We start from the raw sequence: 12,405 nt of genomic DNA on the forward strand, positions 1-12,405 counted from the left end.
TCCTTGGACCCCATTTTACCATATATTTAAATGACTGACAACAACAACATGAGTGAATTTTCCGGTGACATTAAAATGACGAGGAAAATACATTCAGGTGAAGACTGAAACGATACAAGATAATTTAGGCTATTAAAATTTAGTGAAATTGAGGCAGATACAATTTAATGCTGACAACTTCTAGTGATTTATGAAATGATGAGAGGTATCAAATATCAGCAGAACAGAATTGAAAAAAACAAATCGAAATACGAATAACATCAGTGTCACAGTTATATGGATTATAAGCAAAGAAATCTTTCTATACATTCTCGAATTAAGAGAAATATGATGTTTTTATTCACATCTAAAAGTAGTGAAGCATTCAGTATTATCCTCAGTTATATCTTTCCCTTGTCATTTCCCATTAATATTATGTTTTTTTTAGTTTTGGCAGTCGTATTATAGAATGATTTAAGTTAATCCCAGGCATTAGGAGCCTATCTTATAAAGCCTAATTTACGAAATAAAAAGGCGAAAGGTAAAAGTTGGACGTGATTGGAATATACAAATGGATGAATGGGTATATGATGATGATTAATAAATGGGTATAACAAGACATATCAATTGAGTGTAACAATATCAACACAAACTAGACCACGAAATAATGGATATAAACAGGGTAATTTTACATTAAGAAAATAATTGAGAAAATACTATAGTGTGTTAACAGGGTCGCAGGTTTATGGAACAGGTCAACTGGTAACGTAACAGATAAGAGGGTGTTAGTTTCAAGTGTAGGTGAGACATGCGAGTGGGTGTAGGGTGGGTATAAATAGGAGCTGGCTCACATAGCCCAATAGGCCTCTTGAAGTTGACACTTTTAGGTTCTGCTGCTGACCCTGTGAGTGGGAGGGGGGGGGGGAGTGTACTCCTGGCGTCAACTCTACTCAAAGGTACACCAAAGCATCACTAGAAGGACAACAGAGAGAGAGAGAGAGAGAGAGAGAGAGAGAGAGAGAGAGAGAGAGAGAGAGAGAGAGAGAGAAAGAGAGAGAGAGAGAGAGAGAGAGAGAGAAACAGGGATGAGGGCGGAGGCAGGGGAAAGAATAAGGAGACCAAGTCGAAAGTGGAGGAATTAACCCCCACCTTCTTTCCCTGCTATCCTCTTCCCCGCCCTTCTCTTCCTTCCCCTTCCAACGGACAACCCCTCCCCTCCTCCATAGGGAGCCTCCCCCCCCCCCCTCCTTCCCACTTCCCGGGTTGCCTAATTACACGTGACAAATTCTTTAAATCACCTCCGAGGAATCCGTAAGAAAGCCACGTGGCTGCCCACGCCCACCAGGTGTGAGGGGAGGAGGGGGGGGGGGGCAGAGGGACTAACGCCCACTAAAATGGGCGGGGAATACTTACCAAGTGATGGGGGTGGGTGGTGGGTGGGTGAGTTTAGGGAGCCGGAAATGTGTCCAACCTGTCCTGGAAAAATACAGAGTGATAGGGTGATCAGCAGAGATAAAATACGCCCTTCTATGGGTGTCGGGGGAGGTAGGTGTCGGAAAATCCGACACCATTTAATAATCATACAGATAAGAGCTGTGTTGTATAAACAAGTTACCCATAGAAAACGTAACTTGTAGTGGAATTACCGTCTAAAGAAAACGGGATATCATCACCACACACTATTATAATTCACCACCTATTATGGTGGGAATTATTCTTAAATACATTAGTCTTTGGACTTTACCATCATAAAAACATCTTATATAAATTAACTTAATTATCAATATTAAAGTAGAGTAAATGTGACCCTTCTATCACTTTCTGAAATCTGGACAAAGTAGGCCAGGCGTCAGAGTGGGGAAGGAGGGAGCCATTGTTGTGTCACCTCCGAGACGTGTGGAGCAAATTCGGCTCCTATCATTCTGGACAATGTCGGCCAGTAACGTCAATAGAATGGAGTGTTAGACACAGCCGTTGTTGTTTATTGAGACCAGAGGCTCACACGGGAGCAAATTCGGCTCCTGTTAAATTTACTTGGACGTAGTGTTATGGAAACCAAAGGTGTACCATTTTTCAACACGCTGTCTACATTCAAGTTAAGTGTCTATCCGAAACCCGTTTATCATTCATTTATGGCCATTAATGTCAGGATATAGGGTGACCCGGTTAGATCGCGAAATCGCCTCAAACTAAAGGTAATTAAGCCAGGTCTTCATGTTCTATAGTGTTTTCTCTGATATAGCTTGTCATATATAGGATTCTGGCTTCACAGCTAGCGCACTTTTGACAGGTCAAGACGAGGATGCAAGATTTGTGCACCAGTTACTGGGTGATATGGAAGCTACCTCAAAGAGGATAATTTGGTGTCTACACCCTAGTTATACCTGGTGGACTAACCTGCTGTACTATAAGATAAGGAACCTCATCAATGTATGTAGCTATTACTGTAGTTTGATTGGCTGCATATATATATAAACTAATAAACCCCCCCTAATGTGTAGAGGATCGATTTGTGAGATTAAGAGATTATTGCAGAAATACAGTCCACTTATCATTATACAAATTGCTATCGAAGTATATAAATTAACGTAAATATAAATTCATATAAATTAAATAAATATAAATCTCACAGGTCGGTTCCCACAGTAGGCATGTGAGGTGCGTGGCAAAGAGGGTACACAGAGGGGGGGGGGTGAGAGTGGGTGGTGGGGGGGCACATGTGGGAGGCCCACTGATGAGCAGAAGTGGAGGTAATATGCAGAATGCATGAGGGGGGAGTGAAGGGAAAGGGGGGATGTTGAGCAAGGGGAAATGTGTGATGAGGAGTGAGGAGGAGTGTGTGAAAGAGCGAATGTGAGAGAGCGAATGTGAGAGAGAGAGAGAAAGAGCAAGAGTTAGCGAGAGCGAGAGAAAGAGACAACAGAAATATGCAACCAGAATGTGTGTGTGTGTGTGTGTGTGTGTGTGTGTGTTTACTAGTTGTGTTTTTGCGGGGGTTGAGCTTTGCTCTTTCGGCCCGCCTCTCAACTGTCAATCAACTGTTTACTACTTTTTTTTTTTTCTCCCACACCACACACACACACACCCCAGGAAGCAGCCCGTGACAGCTGACTAACTCCCAGGTACCTATTTACTGCTAAGTAACAGGGACACTTAGGGTGAAAGAAACTTTGCCCATTTGTTTCTGCCTCGTGTGGGAATCGAACCCGCGCCACAGAATTACGAGTCCTGCGCGCTATCCACCAGGCTACGAGGCCCCCTAGGGCCTCGTAGTGTGTGTGTGTGTGTGTGTGTGTGTGTGTGTGTGTGTGTGTGTGTGTGTGTGTGTGTGTGTGTGTGTGTGTGTGTGTGTAGGTGCCACACACACACACAAACAATGATCCACGACAGTGTCCTGTCAGGAGATACAGAAAATACCACAGGAACACTGAAAGCCTACAAGAAACTTGATACATTTATGTTGGAGTTACCGGATCAACGTCTAGGTGACTGCTACATGCAGGCCTGCAGACGGCGAGGTCAAACAGCCTCCCTGATCAAGCAATTACCATAGAAGGCTTAACCCAAGACCAGACTGAAGGGGCAGAAGAACGCTTGAAATCGGCCACAGGTAATTCTCAGGAGAGCGGCGGCTCCTCAGGTCGGTTTGAGACTGTCTCAGGGGGAGACAGTCTCAAGCCTCAGCCATATATTGATGTGTGTGAGGGCACAGTTTGGTGAGCTGGCCCCCCACGCCCACCCTGCGGAGTGTGGGCGGTGGGGGCGGGAACTGGGGGAGGGAGAGACAGAGAATGAATGAAAACAATGGAGGGGAGAGAGGGAGAGAGAGAGAGATAAGGGAGAGACAAGGAGTGCGGAAATAGAATGATCAGGATAATTATCGGAAAGAGGATTGCGGGGACACCCCATGTCGACTGCTAAATGGTTCCCTGCTGCTCCTATTGCTGGAGGTAAGAGGCTAAGGGGGAGAGAGAGAGAGAGAGAGAGAGAGAGAGAGAGAGAGAGAGAGAGAGAGAGAGAGAGAGAGAGAGAGAGAGAGAGAGAGAGAGAGAGAGAGAGAGAGAGAGAGAGAATGAATCACCTGAGTGGCACCAGCACACCATTGGGGCGTGACACGTGTTATATGTATCACCATGTATACCATCATGTACGTGTGTGTATTACCAATTGCGGTGTGGCAGGTGTTGAGGGGAAATATTACCGCGGCTGCAAGGTTGGATATTTTCTCCCTGGTGCATCACAACCCCGAGACCTGGATAATATTCCCCAGAGTGCCTCCCGCCGGAATAATATAAATATGTCCTACACACAACAGAGAGAACCAATACTTACGGTCTTGTCCTCTGTGACAAGCGACGGCCTTGCCTCTTGCGGGGTCAGCGTTCGATACCCGATGGTGCAAGTGGTGGGGGGGGGGGGGGGGATCATTCGTCCTCGCATCTGACTTCCATTTGCTCGTATCCCAGATCCTTGTCCTCGAATCCCAGTTCTTTGTCCTCGTATCCCAGCTCCTTGTCCTCGCATGTTTTCCAAGTAGCATTACACTTTCTCCTCAAAATTACTTTACCCTTTCTTGGACTAGATTAATGTAATCACCTTATTGCAATTTTCCCTTATTGTTCCGGAGTCAGAATGCACGAGCCCCGAGCACAAGTCACGGCCCCTCGCCACATAACCTCACGCTCATAATGCCTAATCAGTAGAGATGAATAATTCCACTCCACAGCCAGGCTGACCTCTGTGAGCGAACACCTGTCACCAGACAACACCCAGATGCTCCTCATTCCAAGTATGCATCAGAAACCTTGTACCTGCAGGACACCTTAGAGGGACTTTTTGGGGAGCCTTTGAGGAATTTTTGAGGCGCTTTCGACGGAATTGTAGGGCCTTTGAGAGACGTCTTGAGGACATTGAAGGTGCCAGGACGCCTGAACCAGGAGGGCATTTTAGCAGGGGTCAATTTACCTGGGAGGTACCTGGGACGCACCTGTGAGGCACTTGGGAGGGACCTTGAAGAGGCTACTGCGAGATACCTGACAAACATATTTGTTATCAGAGGGGAAGGAAGGGAGGGAGGGAGGGAGAATGGAGGACAGAAGGGGGAGAATAATAAGGGTGCGATTCACGGCTTTCTGAACCCACATGGACGTATTTATTGCCTAGGGGGATAAAGAAGAGGGGAGACGGGGGGAGAGGGGAGGCGACATGTGACGGAATGGGGAAGTAGAGGTAAGGTAGAAGATGTAGAGAGGAGAAAATGGGTAGATGAAGAGAAGGGGTCGTTGGATCAGAGAAGGGGTAGAGGGGAGAACGGGTTAAAAGCAGTGTAGAATATGGAGAAAGAGATGGTAGAGATAAGGCATGTTTAAACGGCTGAAGTGAGAGGGGGCAGAGAGAGAGGAACTTGAATGAGGAAACGGTGAGGGGATAGTGAGGAAACGGTGAGTGGATAGTGAGGGAACGGTGAGGGGATAGTGAGGGGCTTCAAGAGTGTGCACTCGCAAGGTGAGAAATACTTAAGAGATTTAGGGCGCTTTGGAAGGAGAGGGATACCGAATAAAGGGGAAAGAAGAGAAAATAAGGAGAGGAGTGGTATGGGGGAGGATGGTGAGAGGGGAGAAGAACGGGGGGAGATAGGGAGAGGGGAGAGGAATAGAGGGGATGCCTTATAAAGTAGGGTCAAAGAAGTGGACTGATTGTGAAGTAGCTGGTTATGTGGTAGACGAAGGAAATGTTATTATGTGACAGACGAAGAAAATATTGACTATGTGGTAGATGAAAGAACTTTGTTATTATGTGGTAGATGAGGGATATTCATTATGTGGTAGATGAAAGAACTTTGTTATTATGTGGTAGATGAGGGATATTCATTATGTGGTAGATGAAGAAAACTGTGATTATGTAGTAGATGAAGAGAATGTGGATTATATAGTAGAGATAGCTAATGGTTTCTGTTGGAACCCCCCCCCCCCCCGCCCCTTCCTCCTGACCTGCTACCGGCCTTAGTTATGACACCTTTGAGTGGCACTCAACAACTCTTTAAAAGATAACTACGGCAGTTTGCTGTCACGGCCATCTATCTTAGAGCGATAACATACAAATGAGAAGCAGATGACAGTCTTATGTAGCTTACTCACGCTCTTGGGCGTGTCTGTGTACCTACACTTGAGCACACACACACACACACACACACACACACACACACACACACACACACACACACACACACACACATACAAGAAAATTGATGTAATTAAATTTGTTGATATGTATCTCGGAGATCTTTTGTCCTAACCTTGACATTATCACCTCTTATTGTTTATATATGTTCTATAGTTTATCCTGAGAGAGACAGAGACACAGAGAGAGAGAGAGAGAGAGAGAGAGAGAGAGAGAGAGAGAGAGAGAGAGAGAGAGAGAGAGAGAGAGAGAGAGAGAGAGAGAGAGAGAGACAGACAGACAGACAGACAGACAGACAGACAGACAGACACAACAGAGAGTTATACAGACTGACATATCAAACAATCCATTACAACTTCCATCTTATCCAACAAGAGATCTCTGACTCAAGTGTTCACTTATCTTTCAATCTCCAGTGTTAAATGTTCTTAAATGAAAGCTAGAGAGGAGCGAGATTGATATTATGATACCGACACGCTGCCATTTTCCAAGTTGATGGGTTGACAGGGTGATAATTGGGGTATGATCATTTGAATTGTTGGGTTGACAGTATGATAATTCAGGAATTGATGAGTTGACAAAATGATAAGTTGTGAATGGTTAAGTTGGACTGTCTTGATGATCCATTTCGAATAGACTTGATTCGGTACTTCGTAGCTTGGTTTGGTATTTGGTAGCTTGATTTGGTATCAGTTCAAGGCCTGGAGACCCCTCGTGGACTCAACAGAATCCCATGTTACATTACTTTTAGCATATCGTGGATAAGACGCAAGTCTGGGGTATATTATTATTATTATTATTATTATTATTATTATTATTATCATGTCATTTTATCTAGATGAAGTAATCCAGCAAAGAGTGGGTGTGGTTCTCTTCATGTTGGGGTGGGTTGGCCCATGGCTCCCCCATGGTGGGAATGGAAGGTAGAGGAAGGCAAGAGGGCGGTGATGGGGGTGTAGGAGAATGAGGGGACTGAAGGGAAAGGAGACAGGGGAAAGGGGGCGTAGATGAAGAATCCTTCAGAACGCTGTTTGCAACATACGTACAACCAATTCTTGATTATGCAGCACCGGCATGGAGTCCACCTACAGTGTAAGGCTGAGTGAGCACAAAGTTAGCGTGCAGGAGGAAGAGTGATTCAGGTGAAAGTTATAACATGCAATATATTGAGCGACCTGAAAGGCTCAACAAAAAGAGGCAATGTTCAAAATGAGGAAAAGTTGGAGCAGACGATACGGATGGAAGCTGATGACACAGATGAGGTAGGACCAGACGACACTGAGATAGACGACATGGGTGGAAGCTGATGACACAGATGAGGTAGGACCAGACGACACTGAGGTTGACGACACGGGTGGAAGCTGGAGACACAGATGAGGTAGGACCAGACGACACGCATGGAAGCTGGAGACACAGATGAGGCAGGACCAGACGACACTGAGGTTGGACCGGGCTACAAGAGGAGGTCGTTGAGGCAAATTCAATAATCAGCTTCAATAGGAATTGCGACAAGATAAAGTAGGAATGAAATTCATTGCATTAACTGGCCAGGAAATGGAAAGGCGCGGCTAGGGAACCATTGTTCAACTCTGTAAGTACATTTAGATGAGTAGACCAAGGAGAGAACCCTCCCCCCTATTCAACCCCCCCCCCCAACACAAACTAGGCGGTGGATACAGGAGGCCAGACACAGGATACCGAATGCGAGATGAAGTACATCATGAAACGGACAAAGAGAAAGATCTAGGAGTTGATATCGCACCAAAACTGTCTCCTGAAGCCCACATAAAAAGAATTACTTCTGCGGCATACGCAAGGATGGCTAGCGTCAGAACAGCCTTTAGGAACCTGTGTAAGGAATCATTCAGAACCTTGTATACCGCATATGTAAGGCCAATCCTGGAGTATGCGGCTCCAGCATGGAGCCCGTACCTTGTCAAGCACAAGACGAAGCTGGGAAAAGTTCAGAGGTATGCCACTAGACTAGTCCCAGAACTAAGAGACACAAATTACGAGGAAAGGCTGCGTGAGATGCACCCCACGGCACTGGAAGATAGAAGAGTAAGGGGAAACATGATCACTATCTACAAAATTCTCAGAGGAATAGACAGGGTAGATAAAGATAAACTATTTAACACGGGTGGTACGCGAACAAGAGGACACAGGTGGAGACTGAGTACCCAAATGAGCCACAGGGACGTTAGAAAGAACTTTTTCAGTGTCAGAGTAGTTAACAGATGGAATGCATTAGACAGTGATGTGGTGGAGGCTGACTCCATACACAGTTTCATATATATGATAGAGCCCAGTAGGCTCAAGAACCTGTACACCAGTTGATTGACAGTTGAGAGGCGGGACCAAAGAGCCAGAGCTCAACCCCCACAAGCACAACTAGGCGAGTATACACGATGCCTGCTGTCAGTGACCCGCGCCACAGCGGTGCCAGGAAATAACATCAATATTAAATGACAGAGATGCACAAGGGACAATAAACACCAGCCATGGTGTGAGTATTGTTATTGTCTCTCTCTCTCTCTCTCTCTCTCTCTCTCTCTCTCTCTCTCTCTCTCTCTCTCTCTCTCTCTCTCTCTCTCTCTCTCTCTCTCTCTCTTTCCCCTTCATCATTATATTTGCTCCCCCTGATGCCTCACCTCTCACCAGCCTCCTCTAATCTCACCTGCTGTTGACCCTCTGATGTGAGAGCCAGTGCTAGAGGGGAGGAGAGAGAGAGGGTGGGGAAGGGGAGGGGGAGTAGGAGGAAGAGATTGAAGGAGGAAGGGAGGAAGTGGAAAGAAGGGGAGAGAGGGAAGTATCCAGAACCTTGCCCCTCCAAAAACACCCCCCTTCCCATTACTATCCCTCTCTCTCCCCTCCTACCTCTCTCTTTCTTTCCCTTTCTGATTTCTATAAATGAGTGTTGCTTATCTTCCTTATTTCCTTTCCTTTCCAGACCTTCAAGACAGAGCCACGGTGGAGACGCGGAGGAATGAGACAGTTGAAGATCTGCACCACCGGACAGAACTGTAGTCACCGCCGGTAGTCAAACTAGAGTGTGAGGCTACGTACCATGGTATAACCACTGGCTACCAAGACGCTCTATGTCGAGGGCGGCTGGTGGCTAAGCAACACTCGTGTCAACAGCTCAAGATAAACGAAGGGAAACACCGGAGGCCTCAGGAAACACCTTCACGTAGATCCCGGAATGAACGAAGGTTTTTCCACTTAGTGTAGCTACCTGAATACCGCCGTAGCCGCCACGAAGGCGCTAAGAAGGAAAACATTCGTAGCTAAGAAGAAAAACCATCGTAAGTACCTTCCTGAATCCGGCCCCTTGTCTTCCGTAGGTTCCGCCTGAGAAATGGTTCCTCCTAGACCACGTCTGAAGCACTGTACACAGGCCTGCCAACTCTTTCCCCGCACTCCAAAATATTTATCAGAGTTCAGTGGAGGTGTATACACTGAGAGGTGTATCTCGCTTCATGGTGTATAAATATACTGAGTTTACTTTAGTCCTAAGCTATGTGGCGGTCAGCAAGCTGTTGTGGTTGACACGGGAACACATCAGAAGGTGATAGACCAACACCAAAGCAGCTAATCAAAGCATCTTAAGTGTTTATAAGTGCTCGGGCCATGACTTACCAATCAAGGTGACATATTTACCAAGTGGTAAATATGTCCACTAGGCTACTAAATATGTCCACTTATTTTATTATGTCCACGTGGCTGTAAGACTCATCATACGCTCATCAGCAAGAAGAATAGAGAGGAGACTGCGGAGCTTGACGTACCAACATGGAGGCAAGTCGGTGCAGCTCCGCCAACATGACGAGGACGACCCCGACGCCACGACGCTATAGCAAGGTCGTGACCACGCCACGCCTTTGGTGTGAAAGGACACCATAGCCTCACCAAGTGGGCCAATATCATCAAGTAGATTATTTTCTGTCCAAATTTCTAATAATTAACGCTTCTACAAGTCCCCATTCCCTCATTTGGCGGCCATTGTGTACGATCACGTGTAACTCCGAAGGATCGAAGACCCTAGTTTTAAAGATGCTCTTTTGTTTAACTGGGTTGTGCAAGGCGGCCTTCGAGGTCCCGCTGTGGTGACGCCACCTGCATCACTGCCACAGTATTGATCAACATTTGCCACAAGACGCAGACGCAAGTGTTAATAATTATTATAATGTGATAAAATTACTTCAGGTAATACTGATAATATAATAATAGTATATGAAGGTAGTAGCGTTGTATAAATCTGCGGGAGAGCTTCCAGAGGTTTAGTCAGTTTCAGTAAACTGACCCCGTACTCCAGAGTGAGTGAGAGTACTCTGCGAGAGTTGTCACCCTTTCTCCACTCAGCCACGCGGCTTATCAGAGCTTGTCGACCCGGATGTTGACTGATTGGAGGGTCAGATTCCAGTGACGTCATCGTGGGGCCAGCCTTTGAGCGTAGGCGAGGCAGAAAACGGGTCGCGCGCGACCTGCTCGGCTGCAGTCACGGACTATCACAGCTCCGCTCCCTAATTGTTATGTAATTTGTCATTTAGAACAATGAGTAGGAGTCACCCAGGAGGGCCTTATGGCGCATTCTGGGCGGTGAGCAACTATATCCAACTCGTCTCCTCCGTCCCACTGTCACAATATCCAAGAGGGACGTTGGTTCGACTTCGAATCAACGTTGTAGCCGCCAGTGTTATGGAGAAGGTCGAACTTCTGGCTTCTCACTTTGCATGCAAGATGCAAGTTGGTGAGTCACACAGTTCTCCCCGCGCCTTACCTCACCTCAGCCATTCTTGTGTCTACCTCTAACATCACAAAATAAACAGCAGAAACATTCCGCCTCGTCACAGATGATATCACGGCCACAAGACCAGACCGAGTCAGCGCGACAGGATGAACAACCCAGCGGGTTTTCTTCCTATTGGGGAGTGTTGTACATGCTGCTATGGCGGTGTGTCCACTCACAGGATAAGTGACGCTGCCCAATACTGTCACTATGGCGGTGTGTCCACTCACAAGATGAGTGGCGCTGCCCAATACTGTCACTATGGCGGTGTGTCCACTCACAGGATGAGTGTCGCTTCCCAATACTGTCACTATGGCGGTGTGTCCACTCACAGGATGAGTGACGCTGCCCAATACTGTCACTATGGCGGTGTGTCCACTCACAAGATGAGTGGCGCTGCCCAATACTGTCACTATGGCGGTGTGTCCACTCACAGGATGAGTGACGCTGCCCAATACTGTCACTATGGCGGTGTGTCCACTCACAGGATGAGTGACGCTGCCCAATACTGTCACTATGGCGGTGTGTCCACTCACAGGATGAGTGACGCTGCCCAATACTGTCACTATGGCGGTGTGTCCACTCACAGGATGAGTGGCGCTGCCCAATAAACTCGCTCCTCGGGGCAACATTTAAAATTTATCATACACCCTTAAAAGATGCCGGGTCCACTACCAACCGTCTTGCAGCCTTCCTCCTCCTCCATGTCTGTATTGATCACCAAACTTTGGACTTGAGGAAGTCCAAAACCGTAACTTTCCATTCAAGCAAGGTGTACATGGCTACGGAAGTCTTTCGTTATAAAGACGTGTGAGAGAAATTGGTGCAGAACGCGCCAGTCAGTGTAGACGTGGACGAAGGGTCACCATCACTGCTACAGTGTTGAATGCTACGTCGTAGACATTAGATCCATCTTGGAGTACTCAACACTAATTTGGGATTCTTATCAAGGGAGATATTTGAAGCTGTTAGACAAAATGTAAGACAAGATCACAACGTCTAGTGAGACGTAAACATTATCCACCACATCCAGTGTTGTATGCCCAGAGACACAGATGTGGCTCGTCTGTGTGTATTCTACAGTCCACAAAAGGCATAATCCACACACCTGGCTTCATCACAACTCCCTCTATCAAGAACATCCCACCAAACAAGAGGTAACACATGTGACTACTAGACACATGAACAAAGTAATTTATAAGACTCACATCATCAAAACAATTAAAAATATTGGAACTTGATTTACAACAAGATCATATATCGCCCCATCAGCTCAAACATCTTGCACAAACACTCTTGATAACACAATGTGCCATCAGTGAGCTGCAACACACCCGCACTGCTAGATATAACTGTGCAGAAAAAAGTGCAATTTCAGATCTCAGCAACTGTTATTATTTAATAATCAACCCCAAGCTCAGTCTTTAAATGCTCTTTGAGAAACAAGAATAGTCTTA

The sequence above is a fragment of the Procambarus clarkii genome, chromosome 93 (genome assembly GCF_040958095.1).
Source record: "Procambarus clarkii isolate CNS0578487 chromosome 93, FALCON_Pclarkii_2.0, whole genome shotgun sequence".
Classification (NCBI taxonomy): Eukaryota; Metazoa; Arthropoda; class Malacostraca; order Decapoda; family Cambaridae; genus Procambarus; species Procambarus clarkii.